The sequence below is a fragment of the Pleurodeles waltl genome, chromosome 2_1 (genome assembly GCF_031143425.1).
Source record: "Pleurodeles waltl isolate 20211129_DDA chromosome 2_1, aPleWal1.hap1.20221129, whole genome shotgun sequence".
In the NCBI taxonomy this organism is placed as follows: domain Eukaryota; kingdom Metazoa; phylum Chordata; class Amphibia; order Caudata; family Salamandridae; genus Pleurodeles; species Pleurodeles waltl.
Genome location: NC_090438.1, coordinates 746,287,137 through 746,299,952, shown reverse-complemented (window position 1 = coordinate 746,299,952; position 12,816 = coordinate 746,287,137).

The following is a 12,816-nucleotide window of genomic DNA, read 5'->3' as shown; positions in this document are numbered from 1 at the left end:
TGGGTGACAGCGGGTGGCATTAGCAGACACACATTTACCGCTTGAACAGGGTGGCTTAGGTACCCCACATTATGAATTATACTACGCAGCCGCGCAGATACGTTGGACTCGGCGCTGGATATAGGATCCACCAAACTCGGAGGCAAAGGTGGTACATGCAAACCTAGGACATACCAATGTGCTGCAATGGCTGGTGGACCGTAATAGCCCCTCAAACCAACACAATATTTTGATGGACGTAGCTCGTTGGTGTTGGCGCCGCTATATATTGGGAGGGCTCCAGACCCCTCCATACTCACCTAAGATCGCCTTACTGTCCGTCCCAGGGATTTGGAAATTGACCGTACAACATAGGCTGGCTTTATGGCCTACTAGAGGCATCCAGACAATCGGGGACATATTCACAGAAGGCCACATCATGACTTATGCTGAACTCACGTCAGCACATGATGTGGACCGAGGATGGTTTCTAACAAACTACGCCCTACAACAACTCACACACCGTATATCGCGATGTAGGGACAAGGAACCTCCGACTTCCCCTCTCCTGCACAAATTATTAGCCGGCCCGGGAGGTCACTGCAACATATCTCAGATATATGGAATTTTACTTGGGAGCCCAGATTTAGTTCAGACAAAAGCAAAGGCTACATGGTACATGGTCCTACCCATGCCGCTGACACAACAAACATGGTGCATTGTACTCAGCTTGACACAAGAGGTGTCATGCAATCCCAGATTCCGCTTCACACAATTCAACTATCTACATCAAACCTATCTGTCCCCACGTAGACTACACAGCATGTACTCCCAGTCCAGTCAAGAATGCCAAGATGTGGCGACCTAGATGCCACCTTCTTCCTTATGATGTGGGAATGCCCACCGGTACTGCGGGCCTGGCATGCCATAACTGTCAGGAATCCCCAAGGTGCCTCCTGCCTTATCTGTCAGCATCCTCAGGTATTAGGGTTAAATCATATCTCTGTTCTTGGTTAAACCTTCATGTTTCTGAGTAAACATAATGTGCTGTGGTACACAATTGGTTTTATCAATGCTTGTTTTACCAATGCTTGTTTGCTAATGTGGGCAGGCGTAGGCATGTGCTTCTAATTGTGTGTGGTGTAGACATGTGCTTCTAATTGGGTGTGGTGACTCATCCACATGTGGAAACTCAACTGCTTTCCTGATTAGCTATAAATAGCAGAGTAAAGCATGCCTCCCTGCTTGGCTTTGTTTTGCTTCCTGACCTCAGCATCTGATTTGGCAGCCAAGCCCCTGCTGTCATCCTCGTATTCAGGACTTTTGAGACAGTTCTTTTCTTCTTTCCTGTACCAGCTATCACCAGGCATTCCTCCAGCACTTCGAAAAAGACTGCAGCTAAGTGACTAGGATTCTCCAGGGATTTTGTTATTTGAGCGACGTGCTTTCCGAGAACGGCTGGTATATTTCAGACCTCGTATTTTGGCAGAGTGCTTATCTTGAAGAGACAAATTCATTTCTGTACATTTTACATTGTTATTGTAGGTACGTGCCTAAATGTGCTTCTGGAAATCTGCTTGAGCTCAAGTACTACAAAAAGTGGCAGTGCAATTTTAAAAGAGTATTTACGTGACTTTTCTTTCTCTAATAGCATAACTCTTGGATTTAAAATGTGTCATTCATGCCTGTGTTGCAGGTTTGAGTAAGTTGCTTTTGAAGGGATTTTCACACACACAGTGAAACCAAATCAAACTGTGCCACTCTAACTGTTTAAACCCAGAGTGGATATTTGTATTTCTTGGATTGTTTTAGTTCCTTTTGGTTTAACCCTAATCATGCAGGAAAGTTATATGTGATATAATTAATGCCCTTCTTTGTCTTTCTTGTGCATGATAAGTGCAACCGCAGTTCTAATTGTAGTGTGCAACAGTGAATCTATGTGAAACCAGCCCTAATGTTGCAGGACTTATTGTTATGGTACCCAGTTTGGGTTTTTGGTAATGCAGTGTTAGTAATTGTGCCAACAGATATTATTACCCAAGAAAAGTGCTGGAGCATCCCGGTGTTCTTCCACTGCTCCCATGCCCATATCAGAAAGAGAGATTCAGTTTCAAGGAACTTGAGTGCACTAACTCTACTATCACTCTATCAACAACAACCTGCCCCATGAAGATACAGGGTGCCTGGTTGGACCAGCAAGACGTGGCAGTGTTTTGTCTCTTTCTCTTCCACTCCCCCTTTCCTTTTGGGGCAGGTTCCGGGGTGTCTGTGTCCATCAGGAAGTGCCGAGAGGTTTTCCAGGAGGTCAGGGCATACCATCACCCCTGCAGATATCCTGCTTTTCAGGTGAGTGGCCCCGTCTCGACAATAACCACACTGACTGCTGAACTGCTTGAAATCCCGCTCTCCCCCATGCTTGAATCCTGTCTGCTGGGTGTTCGCCCGAAACTTAAGGGGAGGAAACAGGTACACAGATGCATCGAGCTGGCATTCGTTCTGTTCAAGCGCCTTTTAGCGATGAAATGGAAAGCGCCAAATGTACCAGACACTCGTCGTTGGTGGGAAGACCTGCTGAAATGGGCAAAAGCGGAGGCACAAGTCTTACACTCACTCGGGAATAGAGGGTTAAAGATTAAAGGGCTGGACATGTGGGACGTTCTTGTTGTGTCACTTGAGACTAAAGATGACAACCGCCCTTCATGAAGCGGCAGGCGGCACTATCCCACACATATGCCTCGCACATCAGCTGTGTGGGTCAGATAAAGAGTTCCTCTGATATACGCAGTGAAAAATGACCCATCACACCGCCCTATGTCCCAAGCACCGAGACAATAACTAACTAACTGTAGCCATATGAAACACTCACCCTGAGCCCAGGTCAAATGTCACCAGTAACCACGCAATACATTACACAACACGCACGCAACCGAGCATATTTTATGTTTTTTGAGTAATCAAATATTCGCCAGGGTAAACAGTCTGCAAAGTCTTTTTTGTGAGAAATATCGATGCTGCTGGTAATTGTTATCTTAAATTGAATTTCTTTTGCAAAAAAAAGGAAATTACGTCTTGACCTTCTAATTTACTGACTGAGATTCAAACTCTCCACAAACTGTGAGCATGGAACTACAGACAATACTTGTGATATGAAGTTCTGAGACACTGCTTCTAAAGTCTCAATTTACAAGTCAGTACATGCCCAGTGTTGATTCGACTGATGGAAGTTTTTGTTTTGTGAGGAAAAGACGCAACTAGTGTCTCCAAAGGATCAGTTGAAGTGCACTGATTTCCAAGGCAAGTGCATGGATCAAGAGCTGAATCTAGCTTGTGCTCAACACACTAGACTGATGACTTCCTTGACTGGTCCGCCATCTTGGAATTTCCGAAGCTGCAGCATGGTACCAACTTGCAAAAAATGGTGGTGAACAGAAGTTTTGCGGATGACATACCACGCCGCTGTGGGGATATCATCAGGGTCTTGTCAGCCTCTGGTGTACTGGACTTCTGTACAGGTGAGTTCTTGTCCTACAATAACATTCCTGACACTAAGACATATAACAATAGTTTAACAAATAATATTTGTTACAACTATATTATTAAAGATTATATTGCCATTATCAATATTTTCGACAAACGATATTACTTACCTAAAAAAAAACAATATTCTTAACAATATTTCTGCATCACAATATTTTTATACCACAATATTTTATTATGATATTTCTGTAATTCAATATTTAAAACTCAATATTTTTCTGAATACAAGGTGCTGGTTCTCCTGGCTCCCTCCATCAGCCTTACTCCTGGTCTTTGTCTCTGGGTGCAGAAGTCCAGGGCTTTCCCCCAACTGGTCCTTAGGGGGTCTCATGCAGTCAGCCTCACTGGCCCTTGGGGGACTGACTGGTACTGGAGTGAGATGTGGCAGAGTATTTAGTCCTTTCTGTGCATCCTGGCGGACGGAATGATCTGTCTGCCAAACTCCCAACAAGGAGACTGCCACAGTGCTGGCGGTCTCCCTACTGGCCCCAATACAATTTTCCCACTGGGCTCCCCGGCGGAAACCTATGCCGGAAAGGTGTGGCAGCATTATTCCCGGCCCACAATTGAGCCTGTGGCAATGCTGCCCCATGCAGGGTGCACCAGCCCCTTTGAAATGCACACTGTCTGCATTGTCATGGCCAGTGCAGGGGCCCCCCCATGCCCCCCTGAACTTGTTCTCCACCAATCTTATCATGGCAGTCAGACCGCTATGAAAAGGCTGGCAGAGAACAAGGTTGTAATCAGAATGGCGGCACTGACTTCAGCACTTCTGTGGCTGATTACAACCACGACTGCCGTCATCCCGTCGGGATCACTGATCCTGGCAGAACCATTGGTTTTACAGTGGTTCAAATGCCAAACTCTTAATTTGACTGTCAGACAGTCAAAGCTGTGGTGGTCTGGACCACAACCGCAAGTCTGGCGATCTAGTGATTAGACCCAGAGGCTCTCCTGAGTGCAAGAGTTTTAAAGGGTATTGAAAGGTTCCAGAAGCCAGGCATCCCTGGCCAATCCTAGGGTGCCATGTCACATCTCCACCCTTGTCCCATACCTCCTGCACAGCATGCTGCAACAGTTTAAGATGTCATCACCCAGGAGTGACTAGTCACATCTCTTCTGGGTGCCTTAATTCTGCCCCCTCACTGATACCACTGCCAGGACCTTTCTCAACAAATCGTTTAAGGGGAGCCCCCTTCAGTGTTGGCTCCAGGGGCCTGGGCTTCCTCCTTTGTTCAGTGGCCTTGGGCAGCCCCATCCCTGGGACAGTGTGACAGCTGGTTGATTGATGCAGGTCCTTCAGCCCCACCTCCATCTTACTTAAGAGCTGATTGAAGAAATGTTAATAGCTCCTTTTGTGGGTGGAGGCTTTTGTTCCTGCTGCTGGAGAGAAATACAATTATCCTGGCACTGCAGGGTGACAAAAGGCATGTGTCCTGATCCTGACCTGAGACAGAGAAATATGACAATTCTGGTTGACCCATAAATATTTTTGGAACTTGTAGATTTGATATTCCCACCCAGGTTACACTCAATTTCAATACGTCCCTGGTCTCTTTGAGCCAAAGGGAAGCAAAACAGCATACTAAAACAGTTTTCCCCCTATGTGTACAATAAATTGTCACTACAACCAAAACAGTAAATCACACTGTTTTTCACAATTAGTATACACTAACATTATAAGGCTCACGCCTAATCAATTTCTAATGCTGCTAAGTCCCCTCTGTGCTGAGCTAGCTGTACGCAGTTATGTGTTCACATGTAACCATCCAAGTGCCCCTTATCTTAAAAAGCAGAAACTGGTTGGAAACATGCACCATGATTACCTTGGGTGTGTAGTGAAACCTAGTTTGTTTTAATTTGATAACTGGAGTTAGCTTAGCCTTCGGCTTGCAGACTGGTGCCCCCGCCACCTAGTGACTTTTAACCTACTTAGCTTGCTCTGTCTTAGCGCATTTAATTATTTAATTCCTCTAAGATGGCTGCCTTGTTTATAGTTACGCCACTTGTTATGCTTTGCATTATCAGTGCCACCGCGTTAAGGCGTCAAGATCAAGTGACAAAAACAAACAAACAGTAGGTGTTCACACTTAGGGACTTTCCCTCTCTATGCTTTCGAGGGAATTGCTTATATTAATTGCCGCCCCAAGCATGCCTGTTATCTATTCTTTGGGAACACACCTACGTCAGGGGTCCAAGTAGATCTGTATAAATACATCACGCTTTAAACAGATAATCAGAGGGATTCCGACCAGAGGGCATCACCACCATCGCTGATATCGATGCTGCACGTCGTCTTGACGCTGACCCAGTCTTGGTGTCCCTACGGAGTCTGAGATAGAGACCTCATTCCAAGGTAACAAGGGTTGGGGGCTCCTCTCATGGACATGGCATTGGCAGATTAGGTTTAAAATACCCAGCTCTCCTTTAGGTAGGAGGTTAGGCCTATTATGATAGGGTATTAGGACATATTACACACCTTGGTGGTCATTCCAACCTCGGCGGTAAAAGGCGCCTACCGCCGTTCAGAAGACCGCCATAACACCGCCGTGGCCGCGGTAAACCGCCATGGTCATTCTGACCCACAACAGGCAAACCGCCAAAATACAGACATCCACAAAAGTCCGCCACACCAAAGGGCAGCGGGAAACTGGCGATGACCAAACCTCCACCGTCACGCCAACAGAAATACGCCCACACTATCACAACACACAAATCCACGTGGCAGTCTTTCAACCGCGGTATTCCATTGGCGGTACACACCGCCGCGCTCAAAATACACACACACTTACAAAACACAACCACATTGGACAATTCAAAATACACACACCTGAGACACATACACACACCACTCCCACACACCCAATTAAATATAAAACACACACCCACATCACCCACAAACCTCCACTCCTAGAGATTCGTGAACACGCACCGAGAAAAGACATCCGAGCACCCAGACGCCCAATTCACTGTCACCCAGCAATATTTGCACGCACTTCACACAACACAACAATACACATCACCACACTTAGCCCCACACAATCCACCCCACACATCACCCACACCACCCCTTGGCACCGCAAAGACACCCCAGGTTCTCTGATGATGAACTCAGGGTCATGGTGGAGGAAATTGTATGAGTAGAGCCACAGCTGTTCGGGGCACAGGTGCAGCACACCACCATTGCCAGGAAGACGGAGCTATGGAGCAGAATAGTCGACAGGGTCAACGCTATGGGACAGCACCCAAGAAATAGGGACGACATCAGGAAGAGGTGGAACGACCTACGGGGGAAGGTGCGTTCCATAGTATCCAGGCACAACATCGCGGTGCAGAAGACTGGCGGCGGACCCCCACCTCCTCCCCCAGAATTTACAACATGGGAGGAGCAAGTCTTGAACATCCTGCATCCTGAGGGCCTCGCAGGAGTAGGCAGAGGAATGGACTCTGGTAAGGCAAATCTTAACTACTTCTCCCCCCCACCCCACCTGCATGCCAACTCATACCCCCACCCTCACCCTCACCCCCATCACATCCTACTCCTTGCAACTGTCTCACCATCACAACCCACCCATCCCAACACCTAGCCCTGCATGCGTCCACAAAGCATGGACACCCATCACCCATCACCCATCACCTAAGCATGCCCACTGCACATACACATACAAACCCCCCCCCCAACCACTGTCACAACAGCCCCCACTAAGGAATGCCAGCACTGGGGTACACGGGCACCCACCCATTGCACGCTATGACACACACAGAAGCAATAACCATGCTTTTATACCCCTGCAGGACCCGAACGCCACGTCACCGCGCAGGAGGGTCCACAAATGTCCCCTCCACCCCCAGAAGAGGTCCACAGTAAGGACAGCAGCTCTGTCTCCCTGGATCTAGATGACCAGCCCGGTCCATCGGGGACCTCGGGACAGTCGGTTCCCCTCACACAGCCACAGGCCACAGTAGACCTTCCCCCCTATGGGAACACCAGCACAGCACCCACCCAGCGGGCCCATACCTCTCTCCCCAGGACACGTCAATCAGCGGTGTGTCCACCACTACAGGGAACCCAGGCTAACCCACCACCCCAACAACAACAGGGACCTGGGGGCAGTGGTAGTGGGCACACAGTCCAGGGGACAGAGGGACAGGGAAACAGGGGAACTGGGAGGGCTGCTGTGTGACAGGGGGGGGACAGGCCCAGGGAACCCACTCTCCACGAGGCCCTCTCCTCCATCATGGGAGCATACCACCGCTTCCAGGAGATGATGGCGACGGTCCTGGCTAGGTTTCAGGATATCCAGCTTCTGCAGGAGGAACAGTATATGGGGTTCAGGGAGGAACTAAGAAACATCAGTTCCGCCATGGGTACGATCGTAGTGGCCCTGAATGAGGTAGTCACGACATTGCGGAACACTGTGGCTCCTCAAAGGGCCCCTGACACTAGCATGCACCAAGAACTGCCTACCACCTCCGCCGGCGCTAGTGGACAGGAGGCCCCGACACAAGACCAACAGGCCACCAGAACCCCACCCCCTGCAGAAGGAGAACCACCCCGCAAGCGGGCCCTGAGATCCAGGAAGAAGACAGAGTAAGATGTCAAGACCCCCGCCAGCAAAGGATACCGCCCTGATTGTCAACCCACTGTCCCACATTGTCACCCTGTCCAACCTTAAACTGCCCCTGCTCCACTTCCCACGGGCATTTGGACAATGCACCTGTGAAACTGATAGTCTGGACTCTGCCATGGACAATCCTCCACCATCACCCCTCACCGATTTGCAACCACCCATCCAATTTAGAGCACTTGAATAAAAACACTTATTGCACAAAACAATCTGGAGTCTGGCTGTGATTTAGAACAAATGTATTAGACATGACCGTGCCAAAATGTTCATTCACATGGTGATGGTAACAAACCGCTGTCACACAGCTGTAGTCCATGGGGAAACAAAGCAGATGTCACGCAGTGGGGCCCACAGTTCTGAAAACGGAAGGGAAAGTCACAACACAGTTACCATACACTGGGGGGAAAAGTCAGACAGTAGAGAGGTAGGAGTCATTAAGTAAATGTAATATGCCTGTGTCTACTCTTACCTGTGTGTCACTGAAAATACTGCTGTATTACTGTGTTCCTGTTCTCTATGTCGTCCTCTTCGGCTTCCTCCTCTTCACTCTCCACAGGCTCCACAGCTGCTACAATACCACCATCTGGACCATCCTCCTGCAGAAAAGGCACAAGGCGGCGCAAAGCCAGGTTGTGAAGCATACAGCAGGCCACGATGATCTGGCACACCTTCTTTGGTGAGTACATTAGGGATCCACCTGTCATATGGAGGCACCTGAACCTGGCCTTCAGGAGGCCAAAGGTTCGCTCGATCACCCTCCTAGTCCGCCCATGGGCCTCATTGTACCGTTCCTCTGCCCTTGTCCTGGGATTCATCACTGGGGTCAGTAGCCAGGGCAGGTTGGGGTAACCAGAGTCCCCCAATAGCCACACCCGGTGCCTCTGGAGTTGACCCATCACATACGGGATGCTGCTATTCTGCAGGATGTAGGTGTCATGCACTGACCCAGGGAACTTGGGATTAACATGGGAGATGTACTGGTCAGCCAAACACACCATCTGTACATTCATGGAATGATAACTCTTCCGGTTCCTGTACACCTGTTCACTCCTTCTGGGGGGGACCAAAGCAACATGTGTCCCATCAATGGCACCTATGATGTTAGGGATATGTGCAAGGGCATAGAAATCACCCTTCACTGTAGGCAAATTGGTCCCTGGGGTCTTTGGTCGCTCGCGCCGGGCTCTGGCAATCTTAGGATGCTTTTCTGGTGGTGGGCTGGCCGTGCCTTGGCTCCTAGCTGAACTGGATGCCCTTGAGGGTGGGGGACTCCACAGTCCATGGACAACATTCTTCACTGGTCCCGGTTTTGTGGTGGCTGAGGTGCTGATTGGAGTCTTAAGAGATGGACGGGTGGGGGAGTTGTAGGAAAGAGGTCAAGTTTGGAAAGGAAAAGCAATTTGGAAAGAGAGGGACGGGTACGTGTAGTGGGTATGGGAGTGGAGGAAGAGGATGTGGTTGTAGGAGTGTGAAGTCTGGTGTCTTTGGGTGCAGGTGCTTGGGCTGGAGGCTGTCATGAGGTGGATGGCTGTTGGGTGGGTGGCTGCCTGCGTTTGTGTAGTTTGGAGGAGGGGGTGACAGACACACTTAGAGAGGACACAGGGGACGTGTAAATGGTAGTGGGGGTGGTGACTGCACGTGTGCGGAGTGTTCTGGTGGGTGTGCTGGTGATGGACGTAGTGGCTGAAGATGTTGTGCATGCAAGTGTGAGTGGAGACGTCACAGGGAGGGAGGAGGGAGACAAGGAGGAGGGGGACAAAGTGGAGGCAGTGGCTGTTGGTATGTCTGCATGTGGATGTTGCTTGTGTGAATGCTTGTGTGATGTGTGGTGCTTATGTCTGGATGAGCTTCCCTTGGGTGTTGAGGTGTGTGCAGGCTGGTCTGTAGGTGTGTCTGGGATAGGCAGAGGTACAGGGGATTGGGTCTGGGTGGAGGAAGTTGGAGGGGGGAGGCTAGAGACAGGGACAATTGCTGCCGTCAGTGCTGAATCCAGAGCGTTGAACGATCGCTGATGGGCAGCCTGACCCGAATGAATGCCCTCCAGGTATGCATTACTCTGGTGCACCTCTCTTTGTACACCCTGGATGGCATTCAAAAGGGTAGACTGCCCAACAATGATGGTCCTTAGGAGGTCAATGACCTCATCACTGAGGGCAGCAGGGGTGACAGGGGCAGGGCCTGAGGTGCCTGGGGCGAAGGAGATGCCCGCCTTCCTGGGTGAGCGGGCACGGGGCAAACGCTGAGGGGCTGCTGGGAGAGGGGTGCTGGTGCGCTGGGTGGCGGCTGTACCTGTTGTTGCGGGGGGCACGGATGTTGCCGCCACCACAAGGGAGCTCCCTTCAGAGGACGAGTCGCTGTCACTGACATCAGCACGAGTCCCCGCTGTGGAGCTCCCCTCGCCCTCCGTCTCACTGGTGAAATCCGAGTCAGTTGCATGGCCCGCCATGGCCATGTGAGATGCAGCTCCCTCGTGCTCCGATGCCACTTCTCCTCCGCCTGATGATGCTAATGCACACATGAACAGGAAGACCACAAAAAAGGGGGGGAGGAGAAATAAAGACATGTTGAGTGCATGGATTACCGCTACCGTTGGCGGACAAGACAGACACAGAAGCCCCCTGCACTACGCCGCGCACTTGGGGTCCACTACGCAATCCGTGGGACATGGCCTACAAGCCTATGGACGACAACTGCACACATAGATGACACAGGGCCATGGATACCTGTACTTGGCACCCTACAGAGGTGGGGGGCGGGGGCACAGGGCCATGCCTTACGGAGGGGCCTAGCCTACAGAAATCGCCCTGGCCTAGGGATACCCACAGCCCTCCTCCCCCACCCAGACACCTCCACTGTGCGCAAAGTCAGCAGAATGTATTTGTACTCACCCCCTTGTGTCTGATGTGATGTCCTCACGCGCCCATCCAAATCGGGGTAGGCCACCGCCAGGATCCGGGACATCAGAGGGGTCAATTGACGACTGGCACCCCTCCTACATTGGGAGGCCATCCCCAGCAGAGCCTCCGCTGTCTTCCTGCTCCCGCGTCGGATGTCCTCCCACCTCTTCCGGCAGTGGGTGCCCCGTCTGTTGTGGACCCCCAGGGTCCGGACGTCCTTGGCGATGGCACGCCAAATCGCGACTTTCTGGTGGGCGCTGACCTATGTGACATGTACAGGGAGAGAAAAATTGTCATCACCTTCTGCATGCTCGATGTGAGTGGTCCCCCATCCCCACCCTTGCCATGTGGCACATGCTCTCATCTGTCGTTTGATGCATGCCTCAATCGCTCCCCTCCCCACCATCTTTCATCCACCCGACTCAACCCAGGCATTGCCCACTAAGCATGGTCCCAGTGAACTTACCTGTTAGTCTGGAGGACCGTAGAGTAGCGCATACTGGGGGAGGACCCCATCCACAAGTTTCTCCAACTCCTCCGCAGTGAAGGCAGGGACCCTTTCCCCAGTCGCATGAGCCATTGTCTCTTCTAGACCGAGGTCACAGCAGCACTTGCAGTGTGGGTCCTCTCCTGTCGAAGATCAGGTATCGAGTGATTAAGCAGATAGAAAATGGCGGTCACGCCCGCGGCAGTGCGTACCGCGGCGGTGCGTACCGCGACCGCCGGCGCACATCGTCATTGGCTCCTGAAACCCATAGGGTTCTATGTTAACCAATGCGGCTTAGCGCCGCGGTCTTCGACCGCCTACCGCCGCGGTGTGCCTTGCCAGCGCATTGACCTCACATCCCACTGTCGCACTTCACAGGTCAGGCAGCCGCCATTTCAAGGGCCCACATGGCCTAATTACCAACTGAGTCACACATACCTAGGCCATGCACCAACACTCATACAAGCCATTCAATGCATTGGGAATCGTGCTATTTGCAAGCTGTGGTTACGTGGGTTGCTTGACTCTGTGCTCGCTGTTGTCCTTCATAGGCACCGTCCGCTGGGACATGCGAGGAGATGGAGGAATCTTCCCGTGTACAGACCGCTGGTGGACCTGTCGACAATGGAGGAACGACATGCAATACTGATATACAGGATTGACCGAGCCACTATACAGGAACTGTGTGCCCAGCTGGAGCCAGACCTGATGTCACCCATCCGCCAACCCACAGGGATCCCCCCTCTAGTGCAGGTGCTGTCAGTACTCCATTTCTTAGCAAGTGGGTCATTTCAAACAACTGTGGCCATATCATCAGGGATATCCCAGCCTATGTTTTCCAAGGTGTTGTCCAGAGTGTTGTCTGCCCTGCTGAAACACATGCGGAGCTACATCGTTTTCCCTGAGGTGGGGAAAATCCCTACATTGGCTCCGTCAGGAAGTGAGGTGCCACCTGGCACACCGCCAAAGGTGGGAAAGGGCCACAAGCGTGCAGGGAAGGGTGGGAAGGGCAGCACGCCCGACAAGTCCGGCAGCAGGCCAGCTGGCTAAGAGGGCCCCACCAGCCCCATCCCAGGTGTGCAGGAGGACACACACAGGCCCGGTACTGCAGCCCAGGAGGGCCCCGCCAGCCACAGCCCAGCTGCCCAGGAGGGCCCCGCCAGCCACAGCCCAGCTGGGCAATGAAGGACCGCAAACTCAAGCACCGCTGAACATGGCAAGGACTGCCAAGGCAAGCACTGCTGAACAGGGCAAGGACCGCCAAGGCAAGCACCGCTGAACAGGGCAA